We start from the raw sequence: 14,609 nt of genomic DNA on the forward strand, positions 1-14,609 counted from the left end.
CAAAAGATGTCAAAGTTCCTTCACCAGTTCCCCTAAGCCGACATGAGTGTTTATAACCAGTTGGTACCATACTTTGGAGAAATTTGATGTGCTAATTAGCTGGCACATATCCTCACTATTAGTAGTGATTAGAGTCAAATGTACATAATTTGCTGCTTGCTTTGGGCTGACCAAAAGCCATGAAGGTGCTTTATAAATGTGAGTCCTTTTCCCTTCTTTATCCCCGACCAGGGGCCAGTAATGAGTGGACTGTCCAGGTGTAATTGGATTTTGGAGCCAGATCTCATCGCAACCAAGTGGAGCTTAATGTGAAAGTTTGGTTGATAACATTACCGTGAAGCACCTTGGCACTTTTTCCTACTCTAACGGATTTCTAAAAATATTAATGCTTTATTGATTCTGCCAATAATTTCTTCTCTGCTTTCTCCAGGAAGAGGGATGATACTTGACCCCTGCCCTCTAGCTGTTTGGTCTGAGAAGGTCCTCAGGTCATCCAGGGAAATCTACCCTTGTGTCTTTGAAATTCTTTAGAAGAATAGAGAATTAACCAGCTCTTCTTTCATTTTTTTTAAAAATGCCAGAGGCTAAAGATTTCTGTGAGATGTTTCAATCCCTGGAGGATTAAGCTTTATATGGAGTGACAGCATGACATGATACAATATGAATGACTCACAATGTGATGTTCCCAATAAAAGAGTCTCTCACAGTTAGACCGAAAAAGGCATATATCAAAGAAAAAAACAATTAACATTAAATTCTCTGTCACACCATAAAGATTACCATTACATTACCCTTAGTTTTAATTAACTGATTAGTCCTTTTGATATTCCAGTCATTGCAGAGATCAAATTCTTTATTAATAATGTGAATCCTTTCTTTCAGGATGTAGTAATTCCTGACCTAATGAAGAAACTTGATATCCTAGGAGATAATGGGGTAAGACTAATTCAGACAGTTGAACTCTGCCTGGAGCTTTTACATCATGCTTAATTCCGAGCATTGTTTGTGCTTCCATGTCATCTGCGATCTCTTTGTTATTTGATTGGAGTTAAAGCAGGGTAAACGATATTGCAATACTGTCTTCTTAAATGCTCTCAAGTAACTAAGTAAATAATTACATCTGAAGTGAAACACTTTAGTTTTACAACATTGAGAGTTTCTTAGGTCAAGTGTCATACAACAGCAATGGGTCAGAAATCGTTTTACTTTACCCAGTACATTTCCTACCCAACTTGCAAATGCTGACTTGTATACTGCTCATTCGTAGGAACAAGCATTTGGAAGGCTGGCAGTTTGCATCAGCTAGTTGTTGTGGGGCTGCAGGCATCTTCTGCCTTGTGATAATTTGGTTTCTGCTGCATTTCTTACTTGCAAACAGTCCGTTCTTTCAGCAGTCTGCAAGAAGAAACTGTGATCTTAACCTAGGGAGGACCTGCAATGTTGCTTTTCTATATATTTCCCTATTCTTGTTGCCCTCAAACCCTTAGCCCAGGTCACTGTGTTATTTTTGGACAGTCTTGACAGTGATTGAAAATTGTATTTTCTGATACTTTTTTAAAAGTTTTAAAGAATTTTCTAAACTCTCTCAGTTTGGTATAAAAGCTTAACTGGTATTTTTACAAAGAAGGATCCTGATTCACTTTGATCTGAAATTTGTTCCTCAAACAATATCATACAGCACATATTTTCTGGAGGTAATCTTATTGCTATTTCTGTGACTTGCACAAGTTATTTAATACTTATTTACTTATATTTAATATTTCTTGAGATACAGTACAGAATAGGTTTTTCTGGCCCTTTGAGCCACGCTGCCCAGCAATTCCTGATTTAATCCTAGTCTAATCATGGGACAATTTACATTGACCAATTAACCTACTAACCAGTATATCTTTGGACTGAGGAAGGAAACTGGAGGAAACCCACGTGGTCACGGGGAAGATGTACAAACTCCTTACAGGCAGCTGCGGGAATTGAACCCAGATCGCCTGTACAGTAAAGTATTGTGCTAACCGCTAAATTGCTTGAGATATTTCCTAGACAATAATAGTGACTTTTCTTTTGTGCAGTTTTCTGGACATATACCCCTTTAGGATGTCCTAATTTGTTTTCAATTGGACTTAAAGGACATACTTTGACATGTTATATGTATAATATGCATTTTTGCTCAGTTTATGTAGAGTTAAATTTGAGATGATCCATAGCAAAGAGGAGCATCTAACTGAATGTTCATTTTGTTTGATCATCTTGCCAAGTCACAAAGGCTGTGCCTTTAGAATCTGAATGATGCTCTGGTAAACTCAGTTTCAATCTTTTGTTGATCTTTTATATTTCAGAACCTGAGAAACGAAGAACAGGTTGCAGTAATTCAAGCTCGTACTGTGCTTTCACTCTGTGAGAAGGTACACATTCAATTCGTGATTGTTTAGGGAAGCAAGAGGTGCTTTTATCTCTTGGCACTGTTCAGCTTCGATTAATCTTTGTCCTAAAATAAAGGTTGACAATCCTTTATATCCATCATCAATCTCAGTAGAATACTATTTTGGAGGGGTTTTGAAAAGTATAGTTGGTGATAATGAATAATGATGTAATTTTGTTTCCTTGTTTCCCACTGAGCAGACTGCTGAGCACTCAGCATCTTTAAATTATTTAAATAGATGAATATTCTTGAGAACTATTCCTGCGTTGACACCAAGGTTAATTGGGTTGCAGGCTAAGGATTCCTGTTGTTCCAATATCAACCCCTGACATTAGGTGCACATACAATTATCACCTGTGACCTGCAGGACCTGAGTTCAAGTTCGTACACACTTGTGCAAACCCGGGTGATTTGGAAGTCAACATTAAGTGCTGGGTGCACGTTAATTTGTGTGTCAGGATTAAGTGTAATTTTTTGGTATGCAAGTAGAGGCTGAGGGCTGTACAGACTCTTAATTTGTGCAAACTACTGTATACAACAAATTGCTGATGAGTATATCACTGTTAACTCACGTTGAGTCTAAACATCAGCTGCTTGGCTTCAGTGTTCAAGCACCTTTTTATGTTATTGAATTTACGGATTAACCAGCTGCATGGGTTGTAATTGACCATTGGGTCATGGAGTGATGCTGGGAGCCAAGGACATTGGTCACCAACAAAGCAACCATTATTTTTATCATTTCACTACAAAACTGGATCAGCTCTGATCAGCAAGAGATCATGTTGGAATAAATATGCATGACCCAATTTGATACATTGTATGTTGAGTGTTATTTTATTGACTATTTTCTATCTATTATGTGTCTGTTCATTCAACTCATGACTTCTAGTACTAGGATTGAGAATAATTCCTGCTGTATGACCACTGGTTTCTACTCAACATCAAGGAATCGAATTCATCAGAAAGGTTTTGAGAATGGCCCATTTGTAACTCTTTAATTCTTAAGCTTGTATTTTCATGATTACTGTCACTTTTCCCGCCTCAGCAGCTTTTAATGCAGTAAAGTATCCCAAGTCGCTAACTAGAGCATCATTGAACAAAATTTGACACTAAACCACATAAAGAAATATTAGCAAATGACCAAATATTCAATAAGAGAGCTGGATATGAAGGAATACCTTACAAAAGAGAGAAATGGAAATGTAGGGGAAGTTTTGGAGCCAGTTGTGGAAATTAAAGTACACGTACAGTGGTGGAATGTTCAGAAGTGATAAATCGAGGTAGCATAAGGAACAGTGAAGGTGGTAGGTTGTCTTGCTGGAGGAGGTTGTGGAAATAAAGAAGGATGTGAAAATTAGAATCAGTGCCATCCACAACATCCACCATAAGCGTGACTATCTGGTGGTCAAGCATTTTAATTCTGATTTCTGTTCCGACGTATTGATCCATAGCCACCCTCAGGCTGGAGGAGCAACATCTTATATTTCATCCGGGTACCCTCCAATTGGATGGCATGAATATCAATTTCTCCTTCCAGTAAACAAGTATATCCCCCCATTCCCCTATTCCCCACACTGACTGTTCACTTCTTCTCACCTGCCTATTACTTACCCCAGGTCCACTCCTCATTCCCCTTCTCCTATTCTCCTATTGTCCACTGTCACCTCGTATCAGATTCTTTCTTCTCTGGTCCTTGACTTTTCCTGCCCACTTGGCTTCATCTATCACCTTCCAGTTAGCTTCTCCCCCCCCCCCCACCCCAAAACACCTCTTTATTCTGGCATCTTCCCTCTTCCTTCTCAGTTCTGATGAAGGGTCTCAGCTGGAAATGTAGACTATTTTCCTCTTTTCCATAGATGCTACCTGACCTGCTGAGTTCCTCTAGAATTTTGCATGTGTTGCACTAGAATCAGTATTTCAGTTGCTGGAGGTGGATTGGTGAAGGGAAAAATGGAATGACTTAACTTCCCAGAATATAGGTTCAGCTTATTTTTATCATAACAGTGGAGGCTGGGCAGGGAAGCTGAGGAAGTCCAATCTAGAAATGTAATAAAGGCATGGTTCGGAGTTTCAGCAGTAGACTTGTTGAGACAAAAGCATTCATATTGGGAGTCTTAGTGATTCAGAGGAATATATGGACAATGGTTCAGCCTGGTCAATAGGACACAAAGTTTGCAAACTGCCTGGCTTAGCCTGGATAAATACTAGAGCCTTGTGGACCTTCTAGCTATGTTGACTTTTGAATGAATACTTAACTTCTATTTGATTGATGTCAGCAAATTCATTTAAGCAGTTGGATGAAGTACACTAATTAAAGCAAAGCCCAAATATTTGGTTTCTTTATGATATTCATTTTGTTAAACCTTTTTATTGTTCAGCTGAACAGCTTTACTGACCATCTTTCTTATTGGTCTATGTGGCATAGTTTTTCTCCAAATATTGACATTACGAAGAGGTCAGATTCCAATCTTCAAGCAAAGAGTATCGATGATACACTGTTTGTTTGTTAATCTGTTACAGAATGCCATGAACCTCTCTTGGGTCAAATGCCCCAAACTTCTAGCATTGACATTGTACCTGTGCTCGTCAAAAGTCTACAAGATGCAGTCATAGTTGCCAAGAATACATTAGAAGACATGGTAGTAATGAGTCTGTAGAGCTGTTGCCACAGTACTCCAGCAATCCAGACAATGGTGTTGTCTGTGTGGAGTTTGCATGTTCTCCCTGTGACCATATGGGTTTTACCCAGGCGCTCCAGTTTCCTCTCCACATCCTAAAGATGTGGGTTAATATATTAATTGGGTAACATAACTTATCCCTAGTGTGCAAGTGAATGAAGAATCTGGGCAGAGTAAAACTGGATTATTGTAAATGGATGCTTGATGGTTAGCATAGACTTGTTGGCCTAAAGATCTATTTTCCATACTGCATGACTCGATAACTCAGGGGATTTTTCTCCAATGGTCTGGTTAGAGGTTTGGTATGTGTTAAACATTGCTAGGAGCTCTTAAATCCAACAATATTTACTTATTTTTTCTGTTCATTATCATGTTACCTTGTAGAGCACTTGTTGTGGAAGATTTTTAATCTTGATTATGACAGAAATTCTCAGTAGCAAGATTTGATATTCAGTAGAATTCAAGTTGTTGTTCTCTTCACCATTTTCTGTGTTAGTAGTCTTCCCAGGTCTTTTGGCGATTTATTATGATCCCTACTCCCTGCAAAAACTGCAAAGAAAAGTGGTGTAGATGAAAAAGTGCATGCCAACATTTGGATGCATAAAGTTGTGATTTAACCATGAGCAAGCTGTCATGTAATTCTCAATTACACACAACCAGAAAATTACCCCATGCATTACTTTGGAAAATAAAATATCTTTGAAGGGGCAGGTCTTCTGTTGCCCCAAAAATAAGAGTGCCCCTGCTTCTGTACCTCACACTTTCCACCATTAATCCCTCATTGAATTCCACTGGGAGTCCAGAGCAGGTGAGTTGTATGTGTTATCACAGAGTTGTATGTGTCATCATTGATACTCATGGATGCTTTGACAGCTGGTGTGTCTCCACGTTCAACCTCCTCAATTCCACAACCACCCAGCCATTAATGGTTAGGGTAATCAAATGTGAAAGTTTTTGACAGTAACAAATATTTAGTAACATTCAAGGATATGTAAAGTATTAAAATATTATTTTCCACTCGACTAGAATGCATGCATATGTTGAAAGTTAAATTATTAAAAGCAACAGCTAAATAACAAGAAAATAATAACTTACCGTTCTACTACTCATTTGCACTGCATTTGATCAAGCTTATGTCAGGTTTAAACTAGCCCAAAAGCTGGGAAACCAGTGAAGTGACACACTGCCAAATTGGTTTCAGTGTGAAGTTCATTGGTGCAGTATAGGAGCAGATGCTGCTGGCCCAGGTCAACATTGGTATGTGGAGTCTGGGACTGCTCATGGATTACACGGGTAAGTGCCTCAGTTATCAGAGGCATCGGGGCTGAAAACATCTAAATATTGCAAGAACATATTAAAGATCAGTGACTTTCACGAAGGTAGTTCAACTCAAGGGTTAACGCTGAAATGTTGATTTTCAGCAAGATCTTCTGACCAACAGCAAAGCGATTGTAGTTACAGCTGACCTTGAAGGAAGATGGAAATGTGGAGATCTAGCCATTTCTGTAATATGGACTTACCAGTTTTCTAAATAAAATGCTGCCTGGTATCTGTTTAGTAAGATCCTGGATGTAGAGTAGTGGTGATGTCATCATCTCAAAGAATCAACAAATCTGGAGTGAAAATGCATAACATATTAAAATAACTATTAAAATATTATAAATAACTCTAAATAAAGAAGGCAATTCTGAGCAGAAAACTGCAGTAGAACCTCAGTAGAATAAAGAGCGAGTAACTGGTGTTTTATCCCACCAAGATTACACTAAATCTCTGATAGAGCAATTCTCTAGTTATAGCCACTGACCCTCTCTATGTGCCTTACAAATTTCACTTGACCATATATTTATCAAATTGTCATTTCAAGGCCAATATGGAACCTGCCTCCAGCACATCCGCAAGCTGTATGTCACAGATTCCAACCAGAAACGCTGTAAAAAGAAACTTTCCCTCAGCTCTTCAGCTTTGTCTTCTATCTGTGGCTGCTCATCCTTGTCCTTCACCTGCCACTAGAGCAGTCGTTGTTTTAAATACTTCTATTCAATTTCCAGTTGGCCTTTTTAACAAATAAAACAGTCCCAATCTGTCTAATCTCTTGTAACCACAGTTCCTCATCCTCAGAACCATTCTTGCAAGCCTGTTCTGGATTCTCTCTGATATCCATACAGGTCTATCCTTCCTGTAATTTGGCAACCAACATTTGAATACCAGTGTTTTGTAACAGTTCAGTATAGCTTCTCTATTTTTGTATGCTGCCTATATTGATAAACCAGAGTTGTGTGTGCATTTGAAACTGTTTTCTTGACCTGCACTGCCCCAAAACTTTGTCCACGAATTTTGTCCCTTGCTATCCTTTTGCTCTTAATATATCTGTAGAAGCCCTTAGGATTCTCCTTCACCTTGTCTGCTAGAGCAACTGTGTGTCTTTTAGCCCTTCTGATTTCTTTCTTAAGTGTTCTCTTGCATTTCTAATACTCCACAAGCACCTCATTTGTTTCTACCTGAAATGCATCTTTTTTTTTCTTAACCAGGGCCTCAATTTCTCATGAAAACCAAGGTTCCCTACACCTGTTATCTTTGCCTTTTATTCTGACAGGCACATACAAGCTTTGAACTCTCAGAATTTCACTTTTGAAGGCTTCCCACTTACCAAGTACACCTTTGCCAGAAAAAGCCTGTCCCAATACACACTTTCCAGATCCTTTCTGCTGCCATAAAAATTGGACAATCTCCAATTTAGAATTGAAGATCAGACCTATTCTTTTCCATAATTACCTTGCAACTAATGGGATTATGATCACTATATGCATAATGTTGCCCTGCACAAACTTCTGTCACCTGCCTTGTCTCATTCCCTAATAGGAGATCTCGTACTGCACTCTTTCCATTTGGCGCTTACAGTGCTTATAAAAAGTATTCAACCCCTTTGGAAGTTTTCATGTTTTATTGTTTTACACCATTGAATCTCAGTGCATTTAATTTAGCTTTTTTGACACTGATAAACAGAAAAAAATTCTTTCATATCAAAAGTGAAAATACTTCCCTACAAAGTGATCTAGATTAATTACAAATACAAACCACAAAATAATTGATTGCATACATATTTATCCCCTTTAGTATGACAAACCAAATCATCACTGGTGCTGCCAATTCATTTTAGAAGTAACATAATTAGTTAAATGGAGACATGGAGATCACCGTGTGAGAACAAGGTGTTTCAATTGATTGTAGCAAAAATACACCCGTATTTGGATGGTCCAACTGCTGGTGAGTCAGTATCCTGGCAAAAACTACACCATGATGACAAAAGAACACTCCAAGCAACTCTGCAAAAAAGTTATTGAAAAGCACAAGTACAGTTAAGCCAATCATCAAGAAGTGGGAAGAATATGGCACAGCTGTAGATTTGCCTAGAGTATGTTGTCCTCAAAAACTGAGTGACCGTGCAAGAAGGGGACTAGTGAGGGAGACCTATGACAACTTTGGAGGAGTTACAAGCTTCCGTAGCTGAGATAGGAGAGACTACACATACAACATCTGTTGCCCCGGTGCTTCACCAGTCACAGCTTTATGAGAATGTGGCAAAGAGAAAGCCACTTTTAGAAAAAAAACTCACATGAAACATAGTGTGGCTGCATCATGCTGTGGGATTGTTTCACTGCAGCAGGCTTGTGAAGGTAGAGGATAAAATGAATGCAGCAAAATCTAATGCAGTCTGCAAGAGAACTGCAACTTGAAAGAAGATTTGTTTTCCAGCATGACAATGACTCCAAGCATAAAGCCAAAGTTACACAGGTATGGTTTAAAAACAACAAAGTTAATGTCCTGGAGTGGCGAAGTCAGAGTCCGGTCCTCGATCCAATTGAGAATTTGTGGCTGGACTTGAAAAAAGCTGTTCACTCAAGATCCTCATGCAATCTTACAGAGCTTGAGCAGTTCTGTAAAGAAGAATGAGGAAAAATTGCAGTGACCATATGCACAAAGATGATACAGACCTATCCTCACAAACTCAAGACTATAATTGCTGCCAAAGGTGCATTCACTAAATACTGATTTGAAAAGGGGTAATACTCTTATGCAGTCAACTATTTTGTGTTTGATTTTTGCCATTAATTTAGATCACTTTGTAGAGATCTATTTTCACTTTGACACAAAAGAGTGTTTTCTGTTGATCAGTTATAAAAAAAATAGCCAAATTAAATGTGCTGTGATTCAATGTTGTAAAACAATACTATTTTGAAATCTGCCAAGGGGTGAATACTTTTTATAGGCACTGCAGATGTTCTGCTTAAGGAAACTTTCCTGAACATATTTGACAAACTTTTTCCCATCTAGTCATTTTACAGAATTGCTGTCCCAATCAATATGTGGAAAGTTGAAATCACCTATTATCACAGTCTTATGTTTCTTAAGCAATCTTTGTACATATTTGCTCCTTTAAATCTCATGGACTGTTATCTGATCTATAATATAATTGCATTAATGTGGCCATGCCTTAGTTGTTCCTCAGTTGTACCCATTAAGCGTCACTAGACAAGCTGTCCAGTTTGTCCTGTCTGAGCACTGTCATGACTTTTTTTCCTGACTAGTAATGTCACCTCCTCCCCTTTAGTCCCTCTCACTCTTTCACTTGTAACACAACAGAACCCCAGAACATGGAGCTGTCAGTTCTGCCTTTCCTGCAGCCAAGTTTCAATAATGGTTACAGTGTCATAATTCCACCTGCTGATCCATGCCCAAAGCTCATCCGCCTTTTGTACTATGCTCCATGTTCAACCATTTGACTCCTGTCTTTTTATGTAGGGTTAACAACGTAATTCACCACAACCTCTTTACTCTCTATTCTGGCACTCTGGTTCCCATCCCCTTGCAACTCTAGTTCAAGCTCCCCCCCCCCCCAACTCGCAAACCTTCTCACTTGGATATTAGCACTCCCCCCCCCTCCAACGACCTCTGTTCAGATGCAAACTGTCCCTTCTGTACAGATCCCACCTTGCCTGGAAGAGAGCCTAATGATCCAAAAATCTGAGGCCCTTCCTCCTGTACCATCTCCTTAGCTATGTGCCAAGCAGAATGATCTTTCTATGTTTAGGTTCATGAGCATGTGGCATAGATAACAGGCCTGAGATCACAACCCTGGAGGTCCTGTCCTTTAACTTAGCACTTAACTCCACAAACTCACTTTGCAAGACCTCAGCATCTCTCCTCCCCATGTCATTGGTACCGATGTGGACCATGACTTCTGGCTGCTCACCCTCCAACTTAAGAATCTTGTGGACTTGATCCAAGATGTCCCTAACACTAGCACCTGGGAGGCAACATACTGTCCAGGAGTTTTGTTCTCATCCACAGAACCTCCTTTCTGTTCCCCTAACCAATGAATCCCCTCATAGTACAGCTCACTTCTTCTCCTCTCTTCCCTTCTGAGCCACCGAGCTAGAGATCTAACTGCTGTGGCTTTCCTCCTCTAAGTCTTCACCCCTAACAATATTCAAAACTGTTGTTGAAGGGAATGGCCACAGGGATATGCTGGACTGGCTGCTTTCACCCTCCTGACGGTCCTCCAGTTACCCGTGTCCGGCACCCTCCATATCCTGTCAATTAACCCCGTTTGGAAGACCGGGAATTCATCCAGTTCCAGCTCCTACTCCTTAACATGTCCTGTTAGAAGCTGCAGCTGGATGCACTTGTAGGTGTAGTTGTCAGGGAGCCGGGAGGTCTCCCACATCCCACAAGATGAATGTTCCACTGTCCTGCTCTAAATATGCAATAAGAAAGAATAAATAACAAAAAAATCTACCTATGGACTATTTTCTCCTCACCAAAGCCTCGGTGAGCCTTAACTTCCCACATAAACACTGGCTCACTCACACAATGGCCACTCTGCTTAAACTATGCTTCTTTTTATTAGCCGTAGCCGAGTGCCTAATTATTGTGGCTAATTCAAATGGAAATGATATAGGCTGCTGAAGCACTGTGGGGAAAGGGTAGTATTCTATTAAAATCTAGCAAGGGCTTGTTGGGCTGAATGTTGTCTTCCCTTTGCTGTTGATTCCATCAAAGATGGAGCAGTGAATGTTCCCGATACGTGCGGAGATGCCAAAAGAGGGGTTGATTAGAGGTAAGTGAGGGAAACAACAGCAGTGAAATAGTATTGTACAGAACAAAGCAATTCCTGGAAATCTGAAATAAAAGAGGATGCTGGAAATATTAAGCAGATCAAGCAGCCTCTGTGGGGAGGGAACAAACTGAGTGAGTCTCATGTAGAAATGGTTAATACTGACACCAGCAGTAGAATGGCTGGTTATCTGACATTACTGAATGCAGTACTAAATCAGTATAATCTATTTAAGAGTTTAAGGAACAATGCTACCACTTCCATTTGGACAACGTGCTTAAAAAGATGAAGTAATTTTTCCTGACATTACCCTGGACCTCATTGAAACACAGTCAGAGGCTAAAAACAAAGAGTTCAGAGTAGAAATGGGATATGAGATTAGTACAGGAAAAAAGCATGGGTAAATTGTCAGCCACGGACTCAATGAGAGCAGCTACCTGAAAGACATCTTTCTTCTTCTGTTCCTTTCTGATTCAAGTGCAGAAGTACAAAACTCAAACTGAGTGTAAAGAGATCAGCAAGACGAAATGAATCACAACAAAAAATTCTGATCGATACTCTATTTTTTACTTGTCATATTGCTGTTTTGAAAACCTTCCCTTCTCCTTCTCTTCCACCGAAGGCACTGACTCATTCTAAATTACCAGTCCATTGATATTCTGAATAGCTCACAAGTCTCTATGAGTCACTGCTTTCCCTAGAGATTCTACCTACGTAGGTTTCATATTTTAGCAAAGTATTCACGGAGTGCTGCATTGGTGGAGATGTGACCTCTTATCTGAGCCTTCAAAACTCATGCTTACAGAGAGGTATGAAAGTTCCCATACCATTATCAGGAGTTACAATATTTTAAACTCTAGCAACATCTTTATGACAGATGATCTGATAATCAATGTTCCTTACTGTATATAGGACAGACCACCGCAGCAGGGATTGGAAACTAAGCATTTTAATTGCACCTTTCCAATTATTTCCTTTAAGCCCTACATACCCTGAGAATCATCAACAGAATAATAGAAGAAAAGAGAGGAAGGATTGGTTCATTAACTGGAGGGTGGAATAGGGAGACCACCTGCCAATAATATTAATTCTATTCTGACCCAAGCTGTTTTCCTGATTTGGGTTCATTATCAAGCCAACTGTTTCATTGTCAGGGGACTGAATGTGCAGAAGTAGTGCTGCTTTAGATGAAGAAGGAGAAGGGCAACTTCCTTTCAAAGCCTAGGATTGTTTACGTGGGCAATGCCTGGGTTTGGGTGAAATACCTATGCTTCTCTAAATGTACTGAGTTTGCATTTAATACCTGGACCAGAGTCCTGCTAGTCCTTACAGCTCAGAGGAGAGACCAGAGGAGTTGTAGTGAAGCTGCAGCCAGCAGTTTGGATGGATACCATAAACAATGTCCATGCAGAATCCTACTTCATTCTCTGGATTGATATGCAAACCAGAATTCCAAACCAGACACTTTATTCTGAATTCTGCGTGAGAAGAGATTACTGGGTGGACAGAGTGAAGGATTTGAGAATATTCTCAAAGTCTAAAAAAAGCACAGCTCCATTGACTCCAGGGCTCATGGCCCCTCAAGGCAGAGAAGGAACATTCTGCATGGAACCAAGAATAGTGATGCTGCATGAATGGCAAAAGGGGTGCACCTACCTCACAAACTAAACACCTTGTGGGGCACTTCCTCTCTCAGCTGTGGGTGTCAGGAAGGCATCATCTGTCTCTTCAGAGTCCACAGAGGCAACATGCAAGCAGGTCAAAGTTGAACTGAGGGAATTCCTAGGAAGAAAATAAGAAAATATTGAGGCTCGGCTTGAAATGCTCTTGAAGTGGCCTGAATGGGGACAGCAAAAAATCTAGACCAATGCAGGATCAGTTTCACTAATAATTTAATTTTTTAAATGAAATTAATTTGCCTGGCTTTCAAATATGTTCAAAGTTATTGCAAGGAATGCTGTTTAGTTTATGTATGTTTCTAAGAACTATTAAAGCATGATAGGGTTTATGAAATTATAAGGTTTTATAACCTTATAACTGTCATGATGGCGCCCCAACAACTCCACCAGGAGTGAGCGGAGACAGACAGACAGACAGACACACACACACCCATGGGGTTGACCCAGCAATATCATGCCTACAAAGTTGATAATCTTCACTTTTGCTTATTACCACCCAGATTAGAGAATTTTCCTGGATCATAATTAAAAATTGCTAAATCTGACAGATTAGGTTGAGGTAATTTCTTATGGCCTCTGAAGTCACAGAACAGCTGTTCTTGTGTCTAGAATTAATTAGACACATCAACATAAAAAGCAGATGAAAAATATAAAACTATAAATGCTGAACATCTAAAATAAAACCAGAAATGCTGGAAATACTCTGCAGGTCAGGTAGCTTTGTCAGAGAAAGAAACAGACTATTTATTGGATTATTATTATAATTACTATTGGCTTAATATTTTCACATATATCGAGACAGTGAAATGCTTGTCTTGCAAATTATTCATACAGATCAGATCATTAATGCATTGAAGTAGATTAAGGTAAAACTGTAAGAGCTGCAGAGGAAGTGCACTGCCGGCTAAAAATAAGCACCAAGATCATAATGAGGTTGATTGTGAAGTCAAGAATCAATCTTAATGTTCTAAGAAACCATTTATTTGTCTTATAACAACGGCATAGAAGCTGTTCTTAACCTAGATGCTACCTGCTTTAGACTTTTGTATCTTCTACCCAATGAAAGAGAAGAGATTCTGCTTGGGAGCTGACTGAGGCAGTGCGAAGAATAGACAGAGTCTATGAAAGGGAGGTTGTTATGCTTTCTAACTCCAAAACTAATCAAAAGGAAAACAGGGAGCCTGGGGATAAATGTGTGCACTCTTAGTTCTGTTTTACATATAATGTGGTGGTATGATAACATATGCCATTCACATATTTTACATACTGTTAAAATAAATTATATAAACATCAAACAACAGATTTACAATTTTACCCAAATATTACTGAAATACTAAATACACAACACTCCTGCTTAACAATACATTCCAACACAATAGGAAATGCATCTCAATTTATATACATATACAGTATACTATATAATACAGCTACTATATAGACATCCACAACATAGTAAATTTTAAATTGTCCCATTCAGGCCTCAAGATTTAATCACTGTGGAGTATTTCTTATTCTTGTGGGATAACATCTTTCCTGACTGGGGTGGGCAGTGAGTGTAAATCTGCTTGGCAGTTGAGATGTGGCTGTGAAACAATCTCAGGCTGTGGGATCTCCTCCATGTGCTGTGTGACATGCAAGGAAGGAGACTGTCGAGCTTCTGATTCAGAGTCAGTGAGTTCTGCTGACATTGCTTGCAGTGTGTTCTTTAGACTCTGGACAAA

General features: G+C 39.4%; 1 pseudogene; it reads left to right on the top strand.

Moving 5' to 3' along the window:
* The first annotated feature begins 42 nt into the window (after window positions 1–42).
* Window positions 43–14,609, top strand: part of LOC132390938 (serine/threonine-protein kinase ICK-like) — a 35,998-nt pseudogene continuing 21,431 nt past the window's right edge.

This window comes from Hypanus sabinus, chromosome 3 (assembly GCF_030144855.1).
Source record: "Hypanus sabinus isolate sHypSab1 chromosome 3, sHypSab1.hap1, whole genome shotgun sequence".
Taxonomy (NCBI): Eukaryota; Metazoa; Chordata; class Chondrichthyes; order Myliobatiformes; family Dasyatidae; genus Hypanus; species Hypanus sabinus.